An 8,072-nucleotide genomic window follows, 5' to 3' on the forward strand; every position below is an offset into this window, starting at 1 on the left:
CGTGTCACAAATTTGCAGGAAGTTTGAGATGAACAAGTTAAGATCTTCCTGCAGGCTCCCACTAAATTGACAATTTTGTTACACTAGTGTGACAAGCTAGAGCTTCAACTCAAAGTTGTTGGCATTAACAGTAGGTGTCGCAATGCTACTTCCATAACTCCCTGGATTAGGAGTAGTGAAAGATCCAAGGGTCCTCCTAGGTTTAGGAGCATTAGCTTTGTGATTTGCATTCTCTGCCATGCTGACTTCAAACTTTTCTTCAACTGCCTCTTCAATTTCTTCTTCAACTCTTTGATATCTAGCTTGTTTCCTTTGTCATCAAAGAGTTCTTTCAATCTCGGGATCGGATTGAAGAGGTTTTTTATCCCTGTCGTTCTGCATATACAAAAACAACAAGAAAATCAAATTGGAACTCCCTTCACAGTGACGAAGGGAATTCCCAAGGGAGAAATAAAACAAAAACAGTAACTAAATAAAAGGTAAAAAGGTCTAATCTAGGTAATCAATTAATTGGTAGTTTGTTAATCACGATTAATCTTCGACAACAGTGCCAAAAACTTGCCGGTGTTTTGCGGTTTGAAAAATCCGCATCACGTATGACCGACACGACCTTGAATCACCCATAACATCCCAAGGATTCAACGGCCTGTCCCCAAGGACAGCTAACAAAACATTGACAATATCTTTATTCTCCGCGGCCGGGGGGGGGGGGGGCGGAGGGGCTCATAAGTAATCTTCGTCAAGTAAGTCGAACCTGCACTGAAATTGCAGTAAGTAGCATTGAAATTGATGTCCTTATGTGGGACGAACTTTGAAATATTTCTCCTTAAAACCATGGAAGGAATTCTCGAACGACCCAAAAACCTGTCGGTTTGATTGAGCACGGAACGACATATAGCCTTTCTTGTGCCTCCCCTCCTTAATCGGGATAGTACAAAAAAAATAACAAGAAGACCTCCACCCGAGCAAGAAGCTCCAAATATTCGTAAACCAACTTGAAAGTCCAGATGGCTGCCCAACTATTCGGGTGCAATTGAGACGGCGCTACCAAGGACCGATTCAGGAGGGTCTGGATGAATGTGGAAAAAGGGAGCTACACTCCCAACTTCGTAGACATGGACTCGTAAAACCCACGTCAAGTCGGAAACCAACGGGGATTAAGGTTAATATAGCAAACCCCCTATTTCTCCTTGGAGAGCGCCAACTCATATTGACGCTCAACATTCCCCCCCCCCCCTCAGCGCACACTGCACCCTCGTCACGTAGTTTCTGAAGATCCGCCTCTGTAAGTCGGGAGGGCGTACCCAACACATCAGAGGTTACACAATAATAGTCTTTAGGAATACCTCCCGCCTGTTAGATGGGCACGCTAGCCTAGGGTCTCCGCCAGACCATACCTATAGCCAAAGGGGGCACCACCGTCAGCCCACTCCCCGAAAACAGAAGAATACAAATCCTACACTAAAACCACTGAAACCTAATCCATACCAAAACAGTGGCACCCCCCATTATTTTCTACTACTACTACGCAATGAAACACACAAAAGGAGGAACTAGAAGCAAACAATGTGCGAAATGACAAGAGAAGATGAAAAACACCAACCTATTCTCAGAAGCCGAACGAAAGCGACGATTGTAGCAACGAACACAAGAAATGCAATGCCAAAAGCCTCAAACAACCAAGCACAACCAAGCCAAGGCACAGTACCAAAATCAACAAACAACACTCAGCAGGAAAGTTGAAAAACAATAAAAGAAAATGTAAAGAGAGAGTAGTCACAGTAAGGGAAAAAATAAAACCCTCAACTTTCAAATGGAAATACGGAGGGACGAGGAGCAGAAATGGAAAATCCAAACTTCCCCCTCCATTAAGCGTCATTATAACAACTTGGAAAGCGTAACGGACAAAAACTCACCACCGAGAAAGGTAACAGACAGAAGTGGAAACAGCCCTTGATCCCATTTGCTAACTCTAGATGTCCCGAATAAAACAAGAAACTGAACTCGTAAACCATAACAGAAACGTCAAAGCAGCCTACCAGAGAACCCAAGGACCTTCGAAAACGCAAGGCAATGTTCCACCTTCCTAGGCGAGGTCCGCAACCTCCCGACTCACAGAAAGATGAACTATGTTAGCGAAGATATTAAGCAATTTTACCCTCACGCTTCGAGAGCAACTGTTCTGGGCTTGGCCTCCGAGTACCCCAAAACGGTCCAACAACAACCTGGCTCCTGGGCCCAAAACCCTCTCTATGGTCTAAACTAGTTGGCAATCACCAACCAACATTTAAATCTAAATACCTCTCTTATTTGTAGCAAATAAGATAAGATAAGATAACAAGACAAAACTATATAAAGGGAGCAAAATGCTCCCTCGGATACATTACACACTCCTAATCCTCACTTATACCTCTTAAATCTATTTTGACTTGAGTGTCAGAGTGTCTTTGCAGGTGTTATCCCACCACTCCAAAAATCCGATCACATCATCAACAAGACCGGCAAGTCCTCGATCCTCCCCTCAATCCGTACCAACAAAGTCTCGTACAATAACTAATTTAATAGTTTATTCTTTTGTGCAGATAACATTTTTTTAAAGATATGCTGCAAATGAATTGACTTGAAATTTAACTGTTTAATAACTCCAACATTCAATCGAAATAATAATAGTAACTTTAACAAGGATTTTTTCACGATGAGTTGCTGTAGCCTCTTTCTTCCCTACAAAAATAATTCAGGGATTTTTACACTCAATCGTGCTTAATAGTCATTATAAAATAGATTTTTTTTTTTTTTTTTTTTGCATGTGTTTCCAATCATGCTGTTTACAATAAATGACCAAGGACATTCCAATCATTAATCCCCTGTTGACTAAGACAAATAACCCGAATAAAATCAGAAAAAAAAAAAGAATTACATTTAGAACAAGCTCCTTGCAATTGCAAGCGAGCTATGTACATATCAAATAATGATAGCCATGTAAATTATAAGGAGCAACTATTCTATCTTAGTCAATTCCCCATTGTTAAGGAACAACTATGAACCGTTTTCTATTTCAACACTATTCTTTCATGAATTTCTTGTTTTAATATTACTACTCCTACAACTATGGTCATGGTCATAATATAATATCATACACCTAATCAACATAAATAAGCTACAGATTGATTGTATTGCTCCAGTTAATTGATTATGAGAAATTCTACTTCCTTCAATGAAAACGTTCTTCTATTACCTTCTACAACTGCAACATTTAACAAAACAAATTAGGAAGTGATAAATGAAAAGACCATGCAAATCAAGATTTACCTCTTTTGTACAACACGTTCTTCATAATAATATCTAACAAGCCAAGCCAAAACAAGAAAGAAAGAAAGATCACAAGTTTCACAACATGTAATTGGATATAAATGCATGTTGAAATAAAACTCATTTAGCAAAACTTACGTAATTAATATGCACCAGCATCTCACTATATTGCCAACTTCTAAATGTTCCATTGAAAAACATTTTACGAAACTCGTGCTTGTTTTTGTGTCAATCTTGTAGCAAGTTACTCCGTTTTTTCCGATTATTTCAAAAGCTCTGAGCAGGTCTATCAAAACACAATTTGCAGAAACATTTTGTAATCCTTGTAGATTTCTGTAAGATCCTAGTACCTTTGCAGCTCAACTAAAAGATAAAACAGATAATAGAGTAGAAAATAGAAGAAGATGGAATAGAAGCAGATGGGCTCAACAATATTATTAAGATATCATCCTTGCCTCTGAAAATGTATTAATGAATGTAGTAAGAAATATGCAGAGAAAGGGAAGATACAAAGAGCATAAGACAGCCTATTACTCTCCTATGGATCCAGTCCAGCCTAATTTCCAATATGATTCTTATATTTTATATACCAAAAATTCTATGTGCACACTATGTGTAGCTTTGCTCATTTTCAATGTGTATTGTATTTCTATATGTATTTTATACGAGTAACTGATTTGACGGCTGATTTTTGGTGTACGCATAACTTATATACAATACCACTACTCTGCCAAGCTGGCAGAGTTAGTTACAACAATGAAATCCCCTTACTTTCCATTTCCTTCCCCTAAACCATACAAGGTACGTTACAATTTCTCATGCAATGAGACTTCACAAAACTTGATAGTCAATATACTAATAGCGCTAGTAATGTCGCTGCAATGTAAAGAAACTGCACTTTTAAGTTAAAAAAAAAGTCACAATCTATTCTTTCTTTAATTATCATGCCATTGACATCAGGTTAATTTATGAGCTAGCTACCTATAATTTCATTGGATGTGCTTCGAAGAACAAAAGCATTGCAAGACAGAACTACAGAAGTATGTCAACAATTTGCAATAACATTTTGACATAAGTGGTTCAATACTCCATCACAAATAAGCATGCATGCTGAAAAGTTACCTTTAAGTACTCACTAGGGAAAAAGATTCTCAAGTTATTGTTATATCAAAGATTTAATTAGTTCTCGGCATGTTCGTTTCAACTTTTCGAGCAAAAAAATTCAGTCTTCATCTCTTTCAAACAAACAATAACAAAGCCTTCTCCCACTAGGTGAGGTCGGCTACATGAACCAAACGACGCCATTGAACTCTATAATGTATCATGTCTACGGTCTTCATCTCTTTCCAAAAAAAAAAAAAAAAAAAAGCTATACAAGATAGCTTCTAAGAAAAATAAGTTTTAAGCTTTTGTAACTATATAGAAAAAAGTAAAGTTGTAAAATAACCTTTTTTCAAAACCAGATTTATGTTAATTCGAGAACATTAATCTTAGAAGATATTTACAGCTCTACTCACATTACCCAACAGAATATTACCAATGCTTTCAATTATTGACAATGATACTACATGTAACATGATATGACTACTAAAATGCAACATAGACAATATCAGTGTCATGACTAACTAACTTTGTTCAAAATTTCCAAAATAATCTTAAGAATTGTAGGCCAAAAAGAACTCCATTAGAAACGAAAGGAGGAAATTACCTTTATGCTAGTGAGGAAGATTGAAGCTCAATAGCCATCCCTTTCTTCCCACGTAACTGTTGAAAAGGAGAACCATCCAAAGTAAATGATCTTAGATTAGGTGTAGACACTAAAATCTTGTACCGTTTATATTCCTTGATGGTCAAATTGGCGAGCTTAGCATTCGATATAACGAGAGTTCCTGACCTGTCTATGTCAGAATCAGGTGAGATCATCAGAAAATTCTTGATGGATAGGGTTTTTAACTTTACACATTTTGAGAAGGGTTCTGCTTGGCAATTCTCGTCTACAGAAATTGCAACACTTTCAAGGCGCAAACTCACCAATGACGGGAGTTCTAAAGGCTTCGATATTCTTGTTCTCCTCTTAAGATCATACGAAGAAACCGATAGGTCAAGCGATAACAAGGAGCTACAAGAGAACACAAAAGAAGGCAAACCAAGATTGTATGGAACATAAATTTTCAGATGTTGTATATCTTTCGACACCACATATCTCATGAGATCGGTCAAGATATAGTTTTGCAAATAGCCATGGCGACTGAAGTCCAGGCTAATCAAGGGGTGATCGCCATCGCCGCGGCCATCACGGCATGACACAATACCGGAAATAAATTCAGAGAAAACACAATGGTTCCTGAAGTCTGCAGTGTGTAATTTAATATTAGGCATGGATTTCCAAAGATTCTTCCACCTTGTTGACAAAATGCAAGTCTTAATAACGTCATGAATCATCATAAATGACATTATATGCAACAGAATTGAATCCGGCAAATCACTGAGCCTATCTCCATCGTCACCTTCACTCTCATTCTGATTGTACCTTCCTATCTTTTTCCTACTTTGACTCCTTGTTATTATCCTCATTTTCACCAATTATTTTCAATAGCATTCAAAGCTACAACAAATTCAGACAAAATATGCAAAATTGTTAAAAATGTGCAAAATTCATCAAATTTAGTAGTGATAAACATAATTCAGTTCCCTTTAAGAGTTGTTTCTACTTTTGCGTGGAAAACTAGAAATAGGTCTTAATTGCACGTATAAAATTGATGCAACAAGAAAATCCAATGAAAGATTTTGATATACTAAAAGGGGAAAAAGTGCGAGTTCAATGGAAACAGCAAGAAAGGGGAAAAGTAAGAGAGAAAGTGGAAATTACCTTCAGATCTTGTTCCCCTTTGAGACTAGTGAGAAGCTCGAGTATGTGTTTGGGAATGGAAACGTGAAAAGATGTAATGACGGGGGTGGTGGTTGTATTGTAACTATGAAAAGGAAGGATTATTAATTTGGGTATGTGAATGTGAATGCGAATGCGGTGAGGGGTGTCTAATGTTTGTTATGTTACTTAAGATATGTAATTTGTTAGGTAGTAGGAAGTGAGTGTGATGTCAGAGAGAGAGAGAGAGACCCTTGATAGAGGAGCGGAGTGATGGGCAAGATTTAAATAGAGCCAACAGCCAAGAACCTTGTGTTCCATTCCGTGCGGTGCTAAGTGCTAATAATTGCCAAGTGCTTTAAAGCTAAAAGCATAGTTGTCAGAATCGATTTTCACTAACATTTTAAAAATATCTAGCTATTCTAAAACAATATGAAACAGGAACAATAAGTATTTTGTTAATTTTACTCTATCATAAATATTTTTATTTTTTTATATTAAAATAACTATTATTTTTGAATTTTAATAATTTATTAATTAGTTTATATCTATTATACTATTATATACTGCAAGTATTTATTGAAAAATAATATTAATAGATATTATATAATTAAAAAAAAATAAATGAGTTTATAATTATTGCTAAATAAAAATATAATTAATTTAAGAATGAATGAGTTTATAACTAAAATTAAAATAAATTAAATAGAAGTAAATTATTTGCTCATATATATATATATATATATATATATATATATATATATATATATATATATATATATATATATATATTAATTTGCATATATATTGATAACAAGTTCAATAGCCTGGTGGTTGTGAGTATCATGTTTTTCTTGATGATGGGGTTCAAACCCCAGCTTTAACATTTTGAAAAAATCTTGAAACTGAAGCGGTTCGGTCGAACTGGTCTTATCGGTTTTGACCGGTTCACTCCGAGTTTGACTGGTTGGCACCGGTTCATTACCTTATCCGATCAGATTATCAGACCGGATCGGCTTAGAATCCGGTTCACTAATTTTTTAGTTGAACCGGCCGGTCCGATCCGATTTTGCTAACAGTGGTTAAAAGGATCTTGATAATGGTAGAATGGATCTTCTTGATTTTTTTTCAATTATTTTATTAAGTAAGATTTTTTATTATATACATTTAAAATAGGACTAAAATAAAATATGAAAAAAATATTAATTAATAAAAAATTATATTTGACAAAAAATTAAGAGAAACAAATTAAAAAAATTATTCCTCTTATAAATCTATTTATTTATATTATATTAAAATATATAATCTCTTTATATATTAAAATTAATTTTTTTAACTTATAAAAGTTAGGTGTTATGTCTATATAATTTTTTTTTAAAATGAATAAACTCTTATTCACGGTTAATCATTTACTCATTTTTTTTATTTTTATTTCTAATATTTACTAAAAAATTTATTTTTAATTATTGCTATTTAATTTAGGATAAATGACAAAAAAAAATCTAAATGGACTACAATATTTTGTAAATGTTCTAAATGGTTCTACCTTACATACATATCCTGAAACTAGTTTTTCTTTGGACTATCCAATGCAGATGGAATTTAATGGATTTGATTTACTTCAAAAGAAGTCAATAGTTTTTTTTGGTTAAGTGGATTAGACAACTTCTAATCTTAAGCATTACTTATACACTACACACTCATATAACACACTCACACACACTACAAGAATTTATTTTTGGGTTCATTTTTTCTCCCGTAAAACTAGAATCCAGGTGTGGTTATTAAAGAGGTATATGATATGCCACTAAATCAAGGCTAATAGTTTCGATTTAGTAGAAGCAGCTTCCATAAAGCTATAAGAGTCGAACCACACGTTCATGCTCATGGTAAATTG

General features: G+C 35.0%; 1 non-coding gene across 1 annotated transcript; it reads right to left on the minus strand.

Moving 5' to 3' along the window:
* Positions 1–2,895: 2,895 nt before the first annotated feature.
* On the minus strand, positions 2,896–6,487 carry LOC112777360 (uncharacterized). The gene is made up of 3 exons (XR_011877575.1): positions 6,179–6,487; positions 5,018–5,914; positions 2,896–3,244 (listed from the first exon to the last, which is right to left on the minus strand). It is a non-coding gene; the product is annotated as an uncharacterized protein (transcript).
* Between the last annotated feature and the right edge of the window lie 1,585 nt (positions 6,488–8,072).

The sequence above is a fragment of the Arachis hypogaea genome, chromosome 19 (assembly GCF_003086295.3).
Source record: "Arachis hypogaea cultivar Tifrunner chromosome 19, arahy.Tifrunner.gnm2.J5K5, whole genome shotgun sequence".
Classification (NCBI taxonomy): domain Eukaryota; kingdom Viridiplantae; phylum Streptophyta; class Magnoliopsida; order Fabales; family Fabaceae; genus Arachis; species Arachis hypogaea.